A 21,713-nucleotide genomic window follows, 5' to 3' on the forward strand; every position below is an offset into this window, starting at 1 on the left:
AAATGTGCCACATGACACAAAAACTATTTAAACCCCATAAAAAAACAAAGTTTTTCATGCTAACTGTGATGGAGTGTCTGTTTCTAAAGTTGTTTTTGACAATGACCTTGAATGACCTTCAGCTAATTGCTCTTTCTGAAGGAGAAAGATGAGCTCTGACAACTGTGACTGTGCAGAAAAAAACTACAAGGGATAGAAAGGAGACAAACAACTGATTATAAAATATAAAGGGTGTGTTTATCTCCCTCTCAGATGATGCAAAACATTTCTAGATACACAGCCAACGGTCCAGTATAAAAACAACACATATGTAATTGTAACGGGACAATATGCTCCAATTCAATTCAGTTGCAGTCACAATATTTTTATTTCAAATAGCTACTACTACATCAGTCTTTGGGTCAGTGTCATCCTTCTGAATTTGATATTTTTTTAATAATTTTGTATGTGTGCATGTAAATATGAATTAAAACCCCACGACTTCAGTATAGCTTCAACCAGGAGGAGGTAGGGCCCAGTTGCAAGTAGTATGAGCTGCTAACGTCAGCATTAACTTGAATTGTGTTAATTAATACTACCTTCAGACAGCGCACAAGTCACCTTCGTATAGCGACGTGCATGGTACCCCTCTTATGATTTATGATACAGCTGCAGAGAGAGCGAACTTAGAAAGATCATTTTTTGACAACAGTATCAGTTCTTTTCTGAATTTCATGCAGAATTGGATCTGTGGTTCTCTATTAATGTAGCCGAATCTCTTGTGGCAGCTTTCCTACATGTATTGGTTAATATTTACACTCCTATAAGATGTAAGCATGTTAGTATTATCTCTTAGAAGTTCTCTACTTTTGTAGTTGCCTTTAAACCACTCAAAATCATCCACACTCACATTTAGCATCTTTTGTATTTAACTCATGGAGAAAATGAGATGTTTGTGGTTTAACAAGCAGGCAGGATACAGTTTGGAAGAATTTACTAACCAGCTAGCATTAGCGTAGCCTCAGTGACTGCACAAAGCACTGCAGAGGTCTTGACCTTAGCCTCATGATTCACACACCCCCCAAATCTGAAATAAACAAGCATCAGGTAACTCCTGAACTGAAGTGACTCCTAACGTTACCAAGCCATCTAAGAACACACAACATGTAAATAAGACAACTTTGTAATTACTGCAAGTCACATTTCTTCTGAATGTCAGCTGAACACAGAGACCACATTGATATTGATGCCATGCCATTGGTCGGCTGGCCCATTATTCCGAAATACCAATAGTTTGAAAAATGTCCCATTGGACCCAAAGTCAATAGTCGAACAGCCCATTATCCTGAAAACAAAAGCCCACTGCTCTGAAGGCCCGTCGCTCCGAAATATTATATATATTATAATATACACTTTCCCTTGATGTGCAAGTGATCATTTTAACCCAAACCATGATCTTTCCCTAACCCTAACCAAGTGTTCCTAAACCTGACCAGACCTTAACCACAGCACTGCCACACCATAAAACATTATCCTTTTTTAAAAGCACATCAAAATACACTAAGATACTTCTGTTAGAGGTTTTCCTCCAACAGCAGGAAACAGTTGAAGACTTTATTCACCTCGTTGTCAGTCATTTAAAATGTAAATTAACTTATCAAACAGACTTTTCACAATTCGCTCAGTTCTTCTGATAAATTCAGCGTCATGTTTGACAAAGCAGAACTCATTTTACTTAGTTTATTTAACTTAAATGAAATGAAATGAAAAGTCTCTCTTTAAGAGTCACACAAAGTCACATGTTGTGATTTATATTATGATTTACACATTATCTGTTAAATTGAGCAATATGTTAATGTAGTATGGGAAGTAGTAATAAAGCTGGCAGTCACTGAACTCCAACTGCAGAGTGTGTTTTTTCTGAGCAATGGGCCTTCGGAGCTGTAGGCTTTGTTTGTTGGATAACAAGCCGTTGGAGTATGGGCTTTCAGTCCAATGGGACATTTTTCAAACTATTGGGGTTTTGGAATAATGGACCTTTGGACCAATGGGTAGTCCCCCTGATATCAACCCTCTATTAATCCCGGTAAGATGGTGAGCACACCGAGTCCCTAGTGTAATGGAGCATTACTGGGATTAGTAACTGTAATGTAGTTACTGAATTTCAAATTGTAATCTATACTGGAAAAATAATATTACTGTAACGAGTTACAAAGTAATATGTTACTGCCCGACTGCCTTTATGTTTGTCGACTTAAATACAGAAACAGTTTTAAGTGATATAGTTCTCTTGGCTTTTGACTGTCTTGTCTTACACTATTTCAACATGCACAGTGTATTTTTTGAGGCAAACAGCAGACAGCCCAAATCTAGTAAGCCAAGTTTACCCAGTGTCCCTCCTCCCCTTCCTGTAAATGGTCAATTAATCTAAATCTCTCAGTGTTTATTGGTCTCCGTTAACTAAATGAGTGTAGACTTCTCCTCCCTCTTTGGGCTGTAAAATGAAAAAATGGTGTTAGAAAAAGAGACTTGCTGATTGGCACTGGCGCCCTGTGTGGCCTTGGAGGACTGAAGGGAGGTGGGGGGTGGAGGGGGGGGTCTCTCTGTCAGAGGGGAGCGAGGAAGTTTTACGAGCCCCTGTAATCACTAGGCGTTAAACTCAACAATTAGGAGCTGCTATTTTGTCACTAGTTTATGGCAAGAGGCTCACTAGCTGCTCAGACGACTTTGCCAGGCGAGGGGGGGGGGGATGGTCTGAGGTGGGGTAAAAACAATGTTAAATTTAATTAAAAAAATAAATGAGAAGGTATCTTAGGCTTTGATTTAATAAATACGCTGAATGCACAAATTATGCAATTTGAGATGCTGAGTTGCAAAGTTAAAGATGTAATGTTTTACCCCAGAACTCCCTCATCAGTGAAATTCATGATCGTCACTAATATTAACGATGTGATCTACAGATTATTTTCAGAGCCAGCTGGATGCTTGAGTCATTGGGAAAATATATGAAAAGTTAGGTGGATCAGAAACTGTAAAGGTGACAAATGCTTTCAAATATACTAAGTCAGAATGAGAATGTTCTTCATGATGTTTCATTAACAAAGTCAATAAATAATAATTATTTATTGAGATATTTAGTTAAAATGCTGCTTATTCTACTAACCACAGGGATGTCAATATTTGTTATGGCTGCACTGACCTATATTTTCATTTGCTGGCTCTACAGAGCATTTTAGCATCTTTCAGTTCATTGTTTTGGTTTCATGGTTTCAGTATCGTCACACACATCAACCCTGTTTACAGCTGCAGCAGGCAGCTGTTTTCTGTGGAAGTCCTTAGTAGACAAAGCTAGTGATAAACTGGTGAACATAGTGGTGCATTTAACAGCTAAAGAGCCAGATATTTCTCTCAGTCGGTGGAGATCAAACCAGAGCTAAAGTATTCATGAAGTGGACCAAAACGCATCTCCAAATGAATACTAATGTTGCTCTGTGTCTGCTGGACTTGTAAACTGTTGCCAAAAACATTGTCCTAACACCTAATTAGGTTCCCAAACTGCTAAATATTGGCAGCAGATATGGAAATGTTGTCTCATTTGATGATAAGTGATGAATCAGTTTCTAATTAAAGTATTTCTGTAAGTAAATTAAGTAAGTAAATACGAGTAGCTGGATATTTATTAGTAACCCATTTACAGTCGCAGAGACCTCGGAAAACTGTTTGCCATTCAATCAACATATGTTGTTTGACAAAATATGACATCAAGGGGAACAGGGGAAAGTTGCATGCACCCGACTCTTTCATACGCAGTCAACGCTCAGACTAAAAATAGGGCTGTTAGAAATCTTAAAAGTTGTTGCGTTCGTGTGGGTGTGTTTTTATATTCCAGAAAAAGAAATGTTTGAGTAATATGTTTGATGATTGGCCAAAACAGTGCGTTGCTGGATGACGTTTCAGTTTGACTCTCCTCCCTCTCTCACACACACACACACACACACACACACACACACACACATACACACACACACACAGCATGGTGTCAATGAAAGGAACGGCCCCCCCCCATCTCAACACTGAAATTACAGGTGTAGTTAGCCGAGTCAGCTCGGGCCTTAGAGGCGAGAATGTTGTGTAATTGGGAGACGATTACTTGCAGCTGCTTATCGTCTTCAACTGACCACCTCTAACCTTCCACAGCCTTCCTCTCTTCACCTGACTACACTTTCTTTCAGGTAAGTTCAAATTTGAAATGCTAATGGTCCACAAAACTTTTCTCCAGGGACACAAATTATCGAATATTTCTGGTTTAGGGGAATTTACGAAAGATCTCTCAGGCTCAAGTTTGTGCTCCTCTTAGACTGATCAGGTCCCAATTTATGCAATTCAATAACAACTTACTGTATTTTGAGTTAGATAATCAAGACAAATGTGTCTCTGTGGGTAAAATAACTAGACTGAAAGATTTTTTGTGATTCAAGCTGAGAGTTATTGTCTTGAGCATATCCAGGAGACTCACTGAGGAATGTGTCACTGTTTAGAAGATGAATGACTGAATGGGAAAGTCTAAACCGTGTCAGCTTTTCTTTTTTCCACTAATGTCCATGAAGAGTCAGAAAGCTACTGTATTATATCGTCCATAGATGAGTGAAATTTCTTTATGATATCAAAGTTATAAAACATAGCATGGCTTTGAAAGTATTATGATCTATTTCCTGACATCTGGGCTTGTTTTGAGTTGACATCTAACCTGGCTGCCTCCTGCACATCACCATTCCTCAAATGCCAGGCTCAGTACTGCCTGAACATGTAAACTGCCTCCAAACAAAAGTAGCATCCAGTATTTAAATCATACCCAATAACATGAGTAGAGGTCCTGTATCTTATTTTAAAACTCAGACTTTCTTCATCTTGTATAGTCAATCATATATCCTCATCTCTTTTCTTGTCTTCTTATCCTTTATGGTCAATAGATAATCAAGGTATTTGATGTTAAACATCATTTGAAGACACTGAGTTTCTTGACATATTGGAATTTGTTTGTTATATTGCCAAAGATCTGTGAAAGTTAAAGCTAGCATGTTAGAATACATTTCTAAAAATCAGTTTCATTGTCTGTTGGTATGTTGAAAATGCAGATCTCAGAGCAAAGGTTTCCTCACCTGACCTCTACTTATCTAACCTTACCTCGGGTCTTCCTCACCTGATCTGCCTGCCTCAGGTGACACTGCTCACACACTTGTCACCCATGGGTGCTCTGAGTTTAAATCACCTCCAAGCAAAACACATCCTTCTTCCTTGGCTGCCTTAAAGATAAATCTGGCCTTTCACACCTGTAGGGTTTGTGTGTTTGGTTCTTTTGTGGTTTCTTTTTTCTGTACAGGATTGTACTGAAGAGTTAAGAAACCAAGCAAGATTCATATTTCCCTATAAAGAAATAATAGCTCAGATTTTGGTTAAAGCAGAAAGACATTATGGAAAGACAACATGCAAAGCCAAACCGACTAGTGAAACATGAGCCATTTAGCAGATTTCCTGCCGAAACACAGTATTAACTGATTATTTTTGCTCTCCATGCTGAAATACTAACAAGACAGAAAAATGCTGAAATGTCTACAGTTGAATGTGCATGTGTTTGTTGTTTACATACAAGCAGGAAGAAGAACAAGAAGTCAATATTCTCAAAGATTGTTCAAGAGACATTATGACCAGTCTGCCAGAGGGATCATGGAAACACAGAAACGAGGACACTAGCCCAGAGAAAATACAACTTATTAAAAGTAAAATCAACTAAACTATTTTTAAGTTTTGGTTTTTATAAAGACTAACCCTGACCCCTAGAAATAACATTTATACATGTGTTTTCCCAATTATATTTCATTGGGAAATGTAATAACAGACAATGTTCAAAAGCAATGATTTTCAATTGAAGGATTTGCATACATTTATGCACAAGAGTCATATGTAGGTAGTCGGGGTGGATGTGCAAAGTGCAGGACTCTGCCAAAGTTAGCAAAAGATTGTGGTTTCAGTAAATGTTAAAAAGCATGTTGTGTCTTGTGCTGTAAGTCACTTTTTTCTGTATTAAACCAAAACCATGGTCTTTCCCTAACCTTGACCAAGTGCTTTATGTGCTGAAACATAACCATAAAAAGTTTAATAAAAAGTTAAGTTTCTACAGGAAGATATTTTATTGCAAGAGCAGATATTGTAATGTTGTCAGTGAACATTTCACTCATATGTTCAGCATGAGTATTTTAGTGACTTGCCAGATATGTTAATTGACAACATTTCTTCATTATGTTAATAACAAACATAATGTGGGCGCCATCTGAAACATATTTGCTTTTGTAAATTAGTTAATTGTAGTTTCTAGGAGACACAGTTGAAATGACTTTGTCTCAGCAGGGAGACTATTCCACAGAAAGGGGGACGATAGGAGAAAGTCCTGCAGCCTGTTGTCTACTTTTTAAGTCTGCAGACAGACAGGAGCTGTGCATTCTGGGAACTCGGAGTGCATAATGGTACACAACGTTTGAAAGAGATCAGACAGGTATGAGGAGGAATTCCCACTGAGCACTTTATGTTTTTAGTAGCACATTAAAGTCTGATCTAACATGAATAGGGAGCTTGTGAAGGGAAACCTTGATTGGTGTGACATACATACTGAACCTTAATTTAAGCAGGTGAGATTAAGATCTCTCTTAGGAAGAGACACTTGTGTACAGCAAAGAGAAAGAAAACAAACATAGCTAGACAAACAAAAGCACATACAGCATCAGGAACAAGCACAGACATCACTAGACTTTGAGTTTGAAAGTTTAAAATCAGCCAGTGGGAAGAGACTTTCAAGTTTTAAAATTTAATTTATAAAGTGCAAAGTAGTGGATGGCGGTCTTCCCAAGTTCAGTATTTATCTGAAGTGTAACTAGAGTTAAACAATCCTGAGATTTGGGTTGGTGAGCAATGGTTTTGACCTGGAGAAGAGACGCGATATACTAAGGCAGCTTTTGCAGGAGATGTTTATAAATCATTAATTCTGAATCATTTGGTCCTCTGACACTGAAACGGACATTGCTGCTGCTTTTAGCACAGTGTGCATGTTGTAACAAACGTTTTTCATACAAATGGAATTGCAGTCAGTGAGTAGGTTGTTGGTCAGTGTGTGATTCTGTGTGTGTTTTCAGTGTGGTTGATCGGCCAGTGACGAGGAGCAGGTGGTCAAGATCGTCCAGCTGAGATCTCCTGGGAGGCCCTCAGGTCACGGAGGTCAGTGTGCACGTGTTTGCACATGTGTACAATGCAACATATTCGAGCATATTGAAGCCTATAGGTAGGTCTCTGTGTGTGTGTGTGTGTGTGTGTGCGTGTGTGTGTGTGTGACATGCTGTCATCAGTGTGTACAGACCCACAGCTGCAGTGCGGCTGATTGGTCCTCTGGGAGAGAACAGAGGAGCTTTCTGTCCACACACACAGCTTTTGTATTTGTGGCTTTTTAAAAAACAAACTGACTCACTGCGGAGTTGGGAGATAAGTAGTAGCATCGTTTCAAGGACAGGAAGCAACATGATTTATGGGAAATGTGGTCTTTGCTTGGAAACATCCCAAAAATCCTTTTGAGCCGCTTCATAAATGTACAGAGACGAGAGGGGGGAAAAGGATAGAGACAGGAAGGAAATAATTGAAAGAACCGGTGTTTCTGTTGAGTTTTGAGTTCAGTCAGAAGCTGAATTGAACACAAACACACAGAAACAATCCCACAAACACAGTTGGTGTGTCTGTTGCTAGATTATCAGCTGTTTGGGGCGGATTAACACAAAAAGTCCAGCAGTCAGAAAATTTGCTTCGCCTTCTGTCTGAACACACCATAAGATCATTGGCTTAATTCATCTGTTGTCATTTAGACATAAGTTTCCGTCTCTATACAAAACATTTTGGCATCTGGTGTGCGACACTGAGTGGTGGCTACATCAATGATGCATCTTCACTTCTTTTGCTGTTGAAGCCTTAATTAATTATCATTGTGAATTGCCCTGCTTCTCACAATAAATCTCTTAATTCAATTTCATTTCAGCAATTTCATAATTCATCAGAGAACTCTGCTGCCTATTTTATTATGTCTGCATAGAATGAAAGGACACTAAGTTCATGTAATTGACAAGGAATATAAAGGAGGAAAACAGCTGGCCTCATTATCATTGTAGATGCATAAGATTTTTTTAACTTCTTGAAAAGAAAAAAATAGTTTTAAGACTGATCCAACATGAAAAGACACACCTCAACATCTTAAAATAGGCTCATTAATTGATTTATTAAAGTGATTTTATCTTCTCTGTGCTTAAAAGACGATACCATTTGAGAAGGCAAAACAAAATGTGTGTTAACTCTCTCTGTACATGTTTAACCTTGTGCTGCTGCAGCCTGAATGTTAATCTGACAGTTCAATTCAGTTCAGACTTGTGCCGTGTTGAAAATGTTACAGATATGGTACGAGGTCCTGTGTCGGCGGATTGTTGTCGAGACTTTTAAGTAAAAATGCCTTGAGCGCTTATAAAGAATTTAATGTAAAATTGCTATCACATTTACACAACAAGCTGAAACAAGCCTTTTTGTATTTTTAACTTCATAAATTACTAAAATGATAATTGATTCATTGACAGAAAATGTTTCAAATAGTCACCTGAAAGATTCTTCCACATGTGATTTATAGGTTTGTTTACCCAAAGAAACACATCTTCTTGTGATGTCAGAGAGGTGAAGGGGCAAAATGTTTTTTTTTTAACATAAATAGGTGATCTACGGCCCTGTTCACACCTGGCATTAAAATGTGTCTTGGATGATCTGAAGTGGACAGCTTTAAGTACAGGTGTGAATGCACCCAAGACATATTGAGGACACATTGAGATTTGATTGCTCAGACCACATTCGGAGGCGGTCTGGGCCACTTATGACCACATTCTTTTAGCAGTGTGTACGTGAATGTGTCCTGGGCCACAGTGAAGGTCCATCTACTGACGTACTCTGCGTAAGTGGAAGTACATACTCATTTGTGCGCCAATAGCATCATATTAAAGTGTGAAACAACAAGAAGAAGTCAACCAGAACAGGCAAAATGGATTCTCATGAATGGAGTACACACGAAACAAGCTGTCTGATTTCCATTTGGGCCAAAGAGTTTTGATTTTGTCCGCAAGCCAAGGTCTTTGTAAACTTCTTTTAAGTGCATTGCTCCTTCCTGCCATCTAAAAACAACAACGCACTTAGTCTTTGCAAACGGAAATGATGTACGCGTTTATTTGTATATAGAGCAGGGAAATGGTCACTTGAGACACATGTGGAGACGCTTTCTAATGCCAGGTGTAAATAGGGCCTCTGATTCATCTCGTGTGGTTTTCACTAGCAAGGAAATTGAGATAAAGCACTTTTTGGTGAGTAGTCCACAGACAACACCCACATCTCATATCTGAAGAATTTCAAGGAACAAAAGAAAACACTGACGAGGAACTGTGACATTAAACCTACACAAGTGAAGACAGGTAACTTTAAACTACAAAAAAAGTAATCTGACATCTCACACTGAGCAGTGCAAAGCTTGGGCATAGATTTGGGTATGGACAAAAGGGACATGTCCCTACTAACATCAAGGTGTTGCTGGATTGTCCATACTGTACTTTTACCGATCTCAAACAATCTAGCCCCTACAACTCCAAGTAATGTTAACAGTAAGATCTCTGCAGAGTTGCCAGGTTTGTGTGTTTTCTGAAAAAAAGTGCGCTATAATGATAAAGAGTGAAAGAGCAGGATATGGGGGACACTTGACCTGTTGATACTCGACTGTTCTACACTTCCTAGTCACCCCACCCCTAGTTTCAAACTGAATGTGTGAGATTTAGGTAGGCAGTGAATTTAGGAACCCCGCAACTCATGACTCGTCTCACTGTCATAATTTGATCCATTCGGTCTGATAACATTTCAAAAGTCTAGAAGAGCCGCACGATTGAATTGTTTTATCCGCATTTAAGTTAGCTAGAGGGCTAAACTGGAAGTAGCCAGCTCAGCTGGCAAAAGTCACTAGTGCGCTTGCAGAACAGATGCAGAAGCAATGCGGAAGAAGTTGAACTTTTTTGGCTACATGTGCCACTGAGCAACTTTCATAGGAATGAACAGGGCCTTGCCTCCAATGCTGCAGTTCTCTTTATACATCCATGAATAAAACTGCTGAATGTTCTGACAGAGAACGTTGGATCAGATTGGTTGTTATTACTGTGCAGTTGATTCAATGTATTTGGTGATGTATCAACGTAATTTTAATGTAAGGCTTATAGGTGAAGAAGTTATCAGACACTGACATTTCAGAACAAACCATACTGTTAACTGTCTGTAGTTTCAGGCATTAATTTTATTAGCAAGCTCACAAGCTAGCTAGCTAGCAAACGGCTAACCTTAGATAATCTCTGAGCTAGCTTGCATGTAAATTTGCTAATTTCAGATTTAAAACATGGCAGTGTTTGAATGTCAACTGTGTGGGTACTGTTAAAGTTAGTTGTTTGTATGGGTCATAGAGTTATAGCAAAGTTTATTTAAAACTAAGAAAGTGTCTGGTTATAGTTCCATGGTCTGAAGTGTCAAACTAACTAACTAGTTCTAGCTTGCTCAAAAATTATCGGCTAATGTTAGCTCTCTGAGCTAGTCTGCTTGTACACTTGCTAGCTAATGAGCTAATTGATGCACTTTATTATTTTAGTTAAAGTAGTCACATTGTTTCTTATTTCAATAGAATTGGGCCTTACGGTGTATTTACAGTCATTAATGGACAGTGAATTGAAGCAGAACCTTACACATCTTTCTTTGTTTTGTTATGCTTCAGATTAAATCTGTGATTGTTCGTTCTGAACCATTATTATTTTACACTTCACTAATAAACAACCCAACTAATTAGGTTGCTTCTAAAGGTAACATTGTGTACCTAATTAAATTGAGGTTTGCCAAAGTGAAAGGGGTTGAATGCTTTTGCAAACAGCATATTCCATTTTTCTTTTTCTTAAAAAATATTTTGTGGCGTAAAACTCATGTTACTTAATAGTAATTCATTAAAAGTATTATTGTTGTTCATTAAAATATCATATATAGAAAAATATTAATGTATGAATTGTTATCTAGTGAAAGAGGTCAAAACTCCAGCAACACTTGTAGTATATAGAACAACTTTATTTGAATTGTTATCTAGTGAAATTAGTTATGTAGCAGGGGGTTTGAACACTTTTGCAAGGCACTGTATGCATGTCACATTCTCATTAGGGACTGAGCCCCCCTAAAGGTTTGAACCTAGAATCGCCCCTCCATTTTTCTCTCGTAGATGGCCAAAGTGACTGGTTTTATTACCGGTTAGCAACCTCTATTTCTTCTACTCTGTTTATTACAGCCATGCATAATGTAGCCCATACCACCAACTTCTGATGAAACTACACTTTGCATTGCCTGGTTTATTGTCTCCAAGCCAGCTAATGGAAACGCACCTAATTAATTTTCTTTCTTTTTTTTTTTGTTTTTTGCGACATTTCAAAAGTTCATTTAAAATTTGCTTGACATCAGATTGCAACAAGACTACTATGCTGTCGTGAAACTCTTGAGTTGTGTTGCCCAAATCCACAAACTGAAAGGACAGAATCTCAGGTGAAGTTTGAAAACCTTACAGCAGCTAGTTACATTACTTACAGGTGTCTATACATTTATTTTATTGTAACATTTATTGTGACAGTCTATGATATGTTATTTTTATTTTATTATTATTTTATTATGTTATTAATTTTGGTCTCAGATTAATAGTTAAGTAGTCTATCAATAAAATGTCTAAATCAGGGAAAAAATCGTGATACAAGTCCGGTTTCAGACAAATCAGCAAATGCATATTCAGTAAAGTAAACATTTAGCAGAGCCAGGATCTTTGTGTGTGTATGTGTGTGCGCACATGTGCCTATGAAGAGCGATAGAGATCAAGTACACATACACAAGTATTTTGGCCGTCTGATAAAAAAATGGCCCTAACAGAGTTAAAACCAAACCTACGCCCTTGGTGCAGCGTTCAGTATGGAAGCAGTTTGAGCTCTTGGCCTGAGTGGTGAACCGTGTAGTTTCGTGGTGCCACGCGTCTTTCCTGTGTTGGTTTATGGATGTGTGGCGACATAAGTGATTCCAGGCGTGTGTGGTAATGCCGTGACGCAGATCCAGCCAAAGAAAACCCTTCAGTGTGTGTTTGTGTTTGTGTGTGCTCTTAATCCTCTATCTGTAAAAGAAGTATTTGGTGTTTAAGATTGTGAAAGTGAGAACATTTTGGTTGTGTTTAAAAAAAGGAGACAAGTTTATAAGTGAGCATGTTTTTAAAGGTCAAAACATCCGTTCTTATGGTGTTGTCTTAATGTTTTCACATTTTAAAAGCTGTAAATACTATATTTTGGTTAGATTTACTGAGTGATACTGTGTGGAGGAGGAATAATAAAAAACATTATCCCAGTGTAATCATGTGTAATTGCCTTTGTGCGCGGATCACTATGTTCGTGCATTTATAAGAGCAACCCACGCTCTCCTTTTTTCCCCTAGAATTGCAGTCATTATGTCCACTAATTACCTGTGAAATGGCTCTCAGGCAGAGGCAGGCCTGCTGCATTCAGGCTGCCAGCAGGCGATTTTGGTTGGCACCGAGCCACCAGGGCAGATATCCAGGGCAACACATGCATACACATTTAAATTTTATATTTCAGCCCATTAGCACATAATTGATTTATTGTGACTGCAAGAGGGGAAAACCCTCTTTTGACAGCTCAGAATACACTTCATCTTGTACTCGTAAGTGAGGAGAAAACAGGTGGAAAGACCAAATGTGCTGTTGATTATCCTACTCAAAAGATGATTCTGGATTATTATAATTTGTTTTCGTAGTTTTGTCCATCATTTCTATTAATTATAACACTGTACTCACTGAAATAACAGATCTGGGAATATGGAGACACAACTTTGAAAAACTCCGAGGGAGTAAGAAATGCGACCAGTCAGACGATCAGACAGGTTGTAAACAAACCAACAGTTTATCCAGTTTATCTAAACCACTTGATTGGAGGAAGTGTTGAAATTGCAGCTAATGAAGCTAAAAAAACTACTTCTCAATGAATATAGCTACGTTACAGCAACACTAGGCCTTTGTTGAAAGTAAGCAACAGAAGACAGAAAAAGTAGTTTAGCATAGTGAAGCTATTATAAAACATAAAACACCTACTGTGAAGAAATAATATAAACAAATACACCTATTATTTTATGCATTTATTGACCGCAGAAACAAATAAGTATAGATGTCATGTAAAACATCAGATCTGTGATGACTAATGAGGAGACTGTTATGTTCCTCAAATGAACATAGAAAACAAACATAAATGTCATATTTCCATCTGCTTTTCCATCGTATCAGGTTTATCTGCTGCTCTTTTAATTACATCTTTCTGTTGTACCCTCTTTTTCTGAAATGGTTTGTTTTGACAACTAACTTATTAACCACTAACTACTATTACTACTACTGAGAACCCTATATTTGATACCACTGAGACACCAAAACTGCTTCCACCTCAACATTACTTTATGACCCGGTTTAACCTCTGATAGCTGCTGTAATCTGCAGCCAGTGCTGAGTAATCGGAAACAAAATAATTTTATGACATTTCAGGTAGTGAAGGCTAATAAATGCATCTAAACTTTATTTCCTCAACATTATATTGACTTGATAGACTTTACCTGCTTTGATAATGAGCCTGAATGAATAGAACAAATGAATAAATAAATGAATCACTCCTGTGACAATTAGCTGGAATTAGCTTTATTGTTGTTATTGTTGAGTTTTGATTGATGAAGACATTTATATAGCAGCACCAATAGCACCAGACTACAGAATGAGCACCACCAATTGTTTATCTCAATTAAGCAACTACTAATATTTGTACTAACAGTAGTAGAGGGAAACACACATGAATTGGATTTTCTGGAAATTTAGTGAAAGTTTGCGGTACATTTGGATGGAAACTAGGTACATGATGCAGAATTACACATTTACCAAATAAAGTCAAGTCAAACTTGACTGTCTTTTGAAAACCAGAATGAGAGGGAAGGTACATAATCTGCCTGCATGCTGGAGCATCAAACGGTCATTCCTGAGCTTTTCTTCTTTAAAAGAAAATAACATCTAGCAATTTACCAGTACTTAGTATTTTTTTTACTAAATCTTGCTATATGAGGCATTTACAACAAACAGTTTGGGAAATAATTCTACCGGTAAAGTTTATTGTTTACAATCTGTCAGATCGTCACTTGATAAGTACGTTTCAAAACTGACTGAAAGTAATGGCCAAAAATACAAAAATTTAATTAACGAGGAGCGTTTGTGTTGCAAATGGCACTTTTGAAATCTAGAGTGGCGTGCATTGCTGTCTGCCACAGTGTCTTTTTGATACAATCACTCAAAAGTCAGAAATGGTGAAATTCTCCTTGTAAGGGCTTTAAATAGATGTTGGAAGTTTATATAAAAACTTATTGTATACTTTTAAAACCATCAGTCAATATATAAAGTAGTACAAGATTCATAGTTAATTGGCTAAAATATGTTGTTTTGCCCAGTATGGCGCACAAACACACACACACACACACACATAAAAACTTGTATGTAAAACACAGACACATGTTTGACTCAACCCAATGGTTTGGTTGAAACCACTTTAATTGACTCATTCATGAACAAATAAACACACACTTGACCACAAGCGCTTACTCATTTATACACAGTAGCCGACAGCAAATATGTCTGTGATACTCTGACCACACATGGAGAAACACTGTGGCTGGTGCTGCTTGTGTTTGAAGCAACACACACACACACACACACATAAACAAATATAGTCACACACAAATGAGGAGTTTCATTCCAAAATGCTTCACACATCCTAAACAAACACAAACACACTCAATCCACAACAAAAGTTACTGAATCTTCCAGGTTCCAGGATCATTCTAGATGTAGGTTTTTTGTTTGTTTGTTTGTTTTTGTTTCAGTAAAGTAGATCTTCAGTTTCTCTCATTGTTTACTCAGATTTAAGAACAAAAACTGTTCAAAACGGCTCCACCACACACTCACAAACACAAATCTTTAATTGTCAAATGAGACTATTCCAGTCAGTTAAAAGAAAAGAGGGGAAAGTTCATTCATTTTTTATTTTTCGACATTTGGCTCGACTCCCCAGATGAGCAGTGTTTTCAAACCTGCATTGTTTTCGCTGGTTGACTTGGACTCTGGTTTGTTTTCCCCTTTGATACAATCGTTGGGGCACATCTGAACACAGTAGTCGAAGTCGGGTGCAGACCACAACAACTGCTTCAAGACCCTTCAGAGGAGGTCACAAATTAATTCTGGAGCGGTTTGTGGTGGGAAAGTGATCCGACCTCAAACACAAAACCTACTCTACAAGGTTTAACTAAACGGCTCCCGTGACCAGGTGTGCTTTGCATGCTGGGACGTGGATGAGAAAAATAAACAGTTGCTATCAGCCTGACAGAGAATGAATCGCAAACTGGACTAGCAACAAAGTACATTGCCTTCTTGATATTTGGGCAGAAAGAAGCTTCTTCAGGATCATCTTCCTCTTGCTAATTCCTCAGACACTAATGGAGCATAGCGTTAGTTCAGGCAGAGCAATGAAGTTGCACTTAATTCACCTGATTGGCTTCAGTTGTCTTCAGTATGCTTCACAATCACTGACTCACAGTGCTGGGTGATATACTTTCAAAATCTAATATTTTACATATTACTAGTTACTTTACAATACTGTCTGTGTAGAGTAACACGTTACTTATTAAACTACTTTTGCATTACTTTCACCAAAATAACCACAGACGTACAACTAGGCATTATAAAATGCAAGAGTGTAATGTTGCATAGCATGTAATTAAAGCACAGAAGCTTAAGTTTATTGCAGTTTATTATAAATCCAGTGGTGGGTGATGTGTCGTGTGCCACCAGCCTCCTCACTTCTCGGGATTCAAGTACAGCAGATCAAGAGAAATCCAACTTCTGTTGCTTCTGCTTACTCACGCTTTCATCTTTGGCCTTTCTCTTCTGCTTGCTAGCAATGTTGTTTCTCTCAGTTAGCTTAGTGCTGACGTGAACCCTCTCCAGGTGTTTCTTCAGGTTACTTGTGCTATTTCTTACTGTAGAGAGTTCCCTCAGCTTCCCTAGACATAGATTGCACTTGACTATTTTGTTGTTGTCCTTTTCTTTGATAAACTGAAAGTAATGGGAGTATACCCATTTCGAAAACATGGAGTCTGCAGCCATCTCAGCCGTCGAACTTTGACAACAGGAAATTCTTCCGGGGATATTATATGTTTTTCTGGTGGCAGAACGGCGTGCGATGTGGATTATTTAATTTCAGATGGCAACACATTACTTGACATGTAATAATATTACTAAAACCCTACTAGTATCGTGTTTATATTACTTTGTTCCTGCTAAAAGTAACATATTACTGTATCCAACACTGCTGACTCATCCACAGCTGTGTGGCTGGTAACATCTAATCACATTCATGCAGCTGTACACTGTCGTTTTAACCTGACACTATCACAGTTCAGCCGATTGCACTCTTGCCAAAGAAGTTTGATGCTGCGGCGCCCTCCACCACCCCAACCTCCTTCTTATATGGTATTTCTTATTGTTTATTTTAAGTACAATTTAATGTTCATGTATGTTTATTTGGGGGATTAGCTCACTAAGCAGAATCCTTGTCGCTGTTCAATCAGCAGAGCCAGCAAAAACAACAGAGCCTTTTCCACCAAATCTAACTGTGTAACCATTTGCTATAAATGGTCAATTCCTTTATATAATTGTCTCTGACTGAACTAATCACTAAGTGGAGTGAACATTCTCACATGACCTTTAGTGATACGTCCACTGATTTGGACCAGAATTACAGGTTTGAAAACATCTTTAAACACAAGATAATTTTCTTTTGGAAGATAAACTTCTGGTCTCAGTGTCAAAATATACTATTCTAAAGTTCAGATAAAGTTAAGGTTCTTTTTATTGGACAGTTAACTTTGTACAATAGCACTACCTTTGTGTACTTTTGGCTCTTTTGGGTACATATCATGTCACACTTCAAATTTGTAGGTATATATTCCCAATTATGGCTTAAATGGCTGTCTTCATGTCATTGCTACTGTGTCTTCTGTCTCCGGACAGCAGATATAGTCCTATTTTCCATTTATAATTGTTAATTTTATGTAACATTCTCACCAGTTACCATTGACATGCCAAATCATTTCCCTTAATTAAAAAAACAATACATAGAATTCCTATCTAAGACATGTAGTTACAATGCTTTGAACCTTTAATTAAAGGGAGTGAAAACCAACTGGTTCTAATTATAAAAGGATTAACTTCATCTTCAAAGTAATGTCACTTTCATCATCTGGATTCTCTGCCCTTTGTAGATATGGCATCTTAATTTACATGATGTGATTTCTTCTCCTGAATTTACAGTAAACATAGAGGAGTATACTTTTGTCTCAGTGACTGTCTTTAGAGCAGACAGGCCCCTCCCAGCATGCAGTGCCATGAGGCCCTCAGCAGCATGCATCATCTCAGTGAAAGAGCAGCCAGGTGGAGAGGCCCATTCACTGCAAACTGACCTTGACAGGGTTTGATTGAATCCCGCTTCCTCTTGCTGTTTCCCTCCCTGCCGCCCAGACAGCAGGAGTATCTCCCCCCCCCCTCCTCCTCCTCCATCTTTCATTCACCTCCTCTGACTGACACGTCCGATCAATGTGCTTTTTGTTCCCGTCTTGAGAAGTTTCTGCCTCTCTGTTTCACTTGCTTCTCTGTCCATCTTGTTTGTCTCCTTTCTTAGCCTTTCTCTTTCTCCCGCTCCCTACTTTCCCTCTTTCTCTCCCACAGCAGGATGAAGATATTTGTCACGCTCGACTGATTCCCGGCTGCGTCCTCTTTCGTTCTCTCTACATGTATCCCTCTGTTTCCCGCCTCTCTCCTTCACCCTCACCCTGGAGGATGAAGACGTATGTTGCACGACTGCCTCCTCGCTCACTTTTTAGTCTTAAATCTGATGTCACATGTACTGTTTTATGTTCAAAACAAATGCAAAGCAACTTTCTTAATACTGACAAGAGTTCTTTGAAAAAAAATCAGAATATAGTTATTTTGGTCAAGAACATTTTTATGAAAAAAGAACAAATTGTTATATCTGTGTTTTTCTTGTTAATAGGCAATTTGTTTTTTAAAGTATGTTTTAAAAAATATAAACCATAAGGAATGTGCAATGGTTTAGGAATATTTGCTCATTGGTCAACTATCCTGTTCCGATATCACTCAAGTCATCTCAATTAACTTTGCACAGTTAAAAGTTATTAGTAAATACATGGTTGATCACTGGTGCAAGAGTCTGCTGCCACATGTGAGGCTCTGTAAGGCCAGGGTATGCTTGAAACTAGTTCGTATCAAGTGTCATCCACAGGCTGTCCACAGATTATGTACCTTCCCTCTCTGTATGTTTACATACAGAGTACAGTGGTGTACAAGACAAAAAAAGTTGTCTATCAAGTGTTTACGTGCCTGGAGGGAGAAACTGGATTTATTCCTAAAGAAGACACTTAATTTTAAGATTTTCAATGTGTGATTTGAATGACAAGTTCTGATCAATAATAATAATAATAATAACAATAATAATACCTAAATACTTATATGTTGAGACCATTTGAATTTCAACCCCTTGAGATTAGACGAAATTTGCCATTTGAAAATAGCAGGATTTTGGATTTGTCTGCATTTCACACCAACTCAAAGGTAGAGTCGGTCATTCAGGAGAAAGATTGTTGATATCTGTTCCTTCAGAAGCTCCGCCCCCCCAAATTCATGGACGAGCATTGCCAAGGCAACGACCAAAAGAGAAATATGGAATCCAGAGCGATGCCTCAGCTGTAGAAGTCACTTCTGTTCCTCTCACACATTACCACAAGAAGAAAAAAAACTTCATCTCATGCGAGCACAACAGTCCATCCACACTCTCCGCACCTCTGCAACCTCCCCACTTCTCACTGGACCTGCGTTCAGCGTCTGTCCACAGAAGCAGCTGTCTGCCTTCCTCAACACAGTGATTGGCATACAGCTACACTTAGATGATATATCATTCCATAAGTAAAAACTTTGACCTGCCGGTGGATTAAAAGGTCTGCAAGTTCTTTAGGATTCAACCTCTTGAGAGCTCAAATGTCTGTACCAAATTTCATGGCGATCCTTCAAATAGTCATCAAGATATTTCAGTCAAAACCAAAGATGGTAACTTGCTGGTGGCAGCAGAGGAAAAGTCAGAGAGTTCATCCTCAGTGGGGACCATGAATGTCAAATGTGCAAAGTTTCATGGTAATTCACTGGCAATGTGTGGAGATATTTTATTAGGCCATGACACTCGTAAAACATTTTCATGCGTTCACATTAAATTATTTATTTTGTCATACATGCTCTCTGGGTTCAGTTGAGCGAATGTTCTTGAGACCAATTAAATAATCTACCAGGGACAAGTGGATGACGCTGGGGCCTGTGTTCTGAACAGAGCAAGAGGTCAATCTCCCAAAAACATGTTGCATTTCAGAAGGACAGTGGGAAAGTTTAGGTTCTTTATGTCTCCCTGCAGGCCGCTCAGTTGGCTCTGTGTTATCGTTCTAGAGGAGCCTGAATGTCAGACTTTCACTACGTTTATCTGTGTTTCTCAGTCTCTGCGGTCCTGAAATAGAGATTGATAAACAACACTGTACCTCAGTGCTGCCCGTGGTGGATACAGGTGATGTCATTGCTTAACTTCTCTGCCAAAATAAATTTACTACATAATGATCACACAGCATGAATTGATGGCCATGCTCAGTGTTTGGAAACAAACTTTATGTAGCCATGAAGCTAAACCTCCAAAACAAACATACATATATTGCTTTTGTTTAATAGTCCATACTACATGTCAACTTCATGGGTTCTTGTGGGCTCCCCAGGGTGTATGTGCTTTCATGATTCCCTCCAAGGACTGTATATATCAGACAGATACTGAATCTTCACTCAGATGTTATACTAACCTTTCAGGAAGGCATGTGGTGATGGTGCTGGTGACTGGAGAAAAATAATGGAGTCCAGTAATACCTTGGACATTTAGGATAATCCTAAATTGTGCACGTTTGTCTTTTCCTTGACATTTTTATTTATTTACACTGATTCAAATGGTAACTATGCTTCTGTGAATGATTTGGAAGTAGCTGACTTGAGCCTAAAGGAAAAGTTCAACATGTGCATATTCGCTTTCTTGCTGAGAATAAGATGAGAAAACTGATACAACTCTTATGTCTGTATGTCTATCTTAGCTTAGCACAAAGACTGAAAACAGGTGGAAACAGCTAGCCCGGCTCTGTCCAAAAGTAACAAAATCCACCTACCAGCATCCCTAAAACTCGAAAATTAACATTTTACATCTTGTTTGCTTAATCTGCACAAAAAACTAAGTTTAGAAATGACAAATTGCCATTTTACAGGGGGTTATGTGCCACCATATTTCCTAGTCTGGACCACTGGCCAGCAACAAGTAGACCCCAGAAAGTTACTGGTCTCAACCAAGAAATAGTCCTGCACTTAACCATTTGAAAAGAAACATCCTTTTTGTGTTTCTTCCAACACACAAAGAGAGATAATTCTCTTTTTGTAAAACTGCTAAAGTTGATCAACCTAAAAATAAAAGACCAGAGTGGATTGCAAATGTTAGATTCGTAAATTACATTTTCAGATTTATCTGCCTCAGAGTGGACCTGGCCTGAGTCATCCTCCAGAGGAAGATGGTTAGATGGGTGCAGATGACCCTCAAGTGAAAGTTGGAAGTGTAAGAGGCTGTGAGAAACATCCTGATCCCTGATGACAGATGTCTGTCGACTGGCGCTCTTAACCAGAGGACAGAAACTCGAGCAGATAGTGAAGAGACACAGATAAAAAGACAGAGAGGAAGAGGAAAAGAAAAGACAGAGAGGCTGTGTTTAGATGCAGGAACATCTATTTATTACTCTGAAAAATAAAACAATTTGCTGCATGACCAAGTCAATTCCATTTTTCAATTTTAACACTGTTTTGATTTTGAAATATATTTGTGCTGACAAGGTGATGCAGACGGCAAATTGGATTGTTCAATTTAAGTAAATTGGTGCATTTATTCAGCACAAAGCTCCTCTTTTCATTCAGAAGTGAACACTGACCCATTAGAAAAATCTAATCCAAAGTTTGAAAAGACACAAACACGCTGTACACTTTTGTATCTGTGTGCAAAACATGCTACAGGCTACTCAATAATGGCAGCGCTTCTGTTTTGTTTATCTGTTCTAATTGAACACAAAAGCAGTCTGTCGGTGCTCTGCTTACAGCTCAGTAACAGGTAAAAGGTTTCGGGTTCAATTCCCATTGCAAACATCGCCTAATATTCATTAAAGGTGCAGTGTGTAGTGTGGTATCTAGCAGAACGGACTTGGCAGGAATATATTCATAAGTACGTTTTAATTAGTGTATAATCACCTGAAAATAAGAGTTGTGTTTTTGTTACCTTAGAATGAGCCCTTTATATCTACATAGGGAGCGGGTCCTCTTCCACGGAGCCCACCATGTTTCTACAGTA

General features: G+C 38.4%; 1 long non-coding RNA gene across 3 annotated transcripts; it reads left to right on the forward strand.

Moving 5' to 3' along the window:
- The first annotated feature begins 4,104 nt into the window (after positions 1-4,104).
- LOC122995914 lies at positions 4,105-21,103 on the forward strand. 3 transcript variants are annotated; one of them, XR_006406881.1, is made up of 5 exons: positions 4,105-4,211; positions 5,115-5,197; positions 5,633-5,756; positions 7,164-7,245; positions 20,841-21,103. It is a non-coding gene; the product is annotated as an uncharacterized LOC122995914 (long non-coding RNA). The 3 variants fall into 3 exon arrangements; XR_006406883.1 differs by having other exon boundaries at positions 20,856-21,103; XR_006406882.1 differs by lacking the exon at positions 5,115-5,197.
- Positions 21,104-21,713: the final 610 nt, after the last annotated feature.

The sequence above is a fragment of the Thunnus albacares genome, chromosome 13 (genome assembly GCF_914725855.1).
Source record: "Thunnus albacares chromosome 13, fThuAlb1.1, whole genome shotgun sequence".
NCBI classification, from domain to species: Eukaryota; Metazoa; Chordata; class Actinopteri; order Scombriformes; family Scombridae; genus Thunnus; species Thunnus albacares.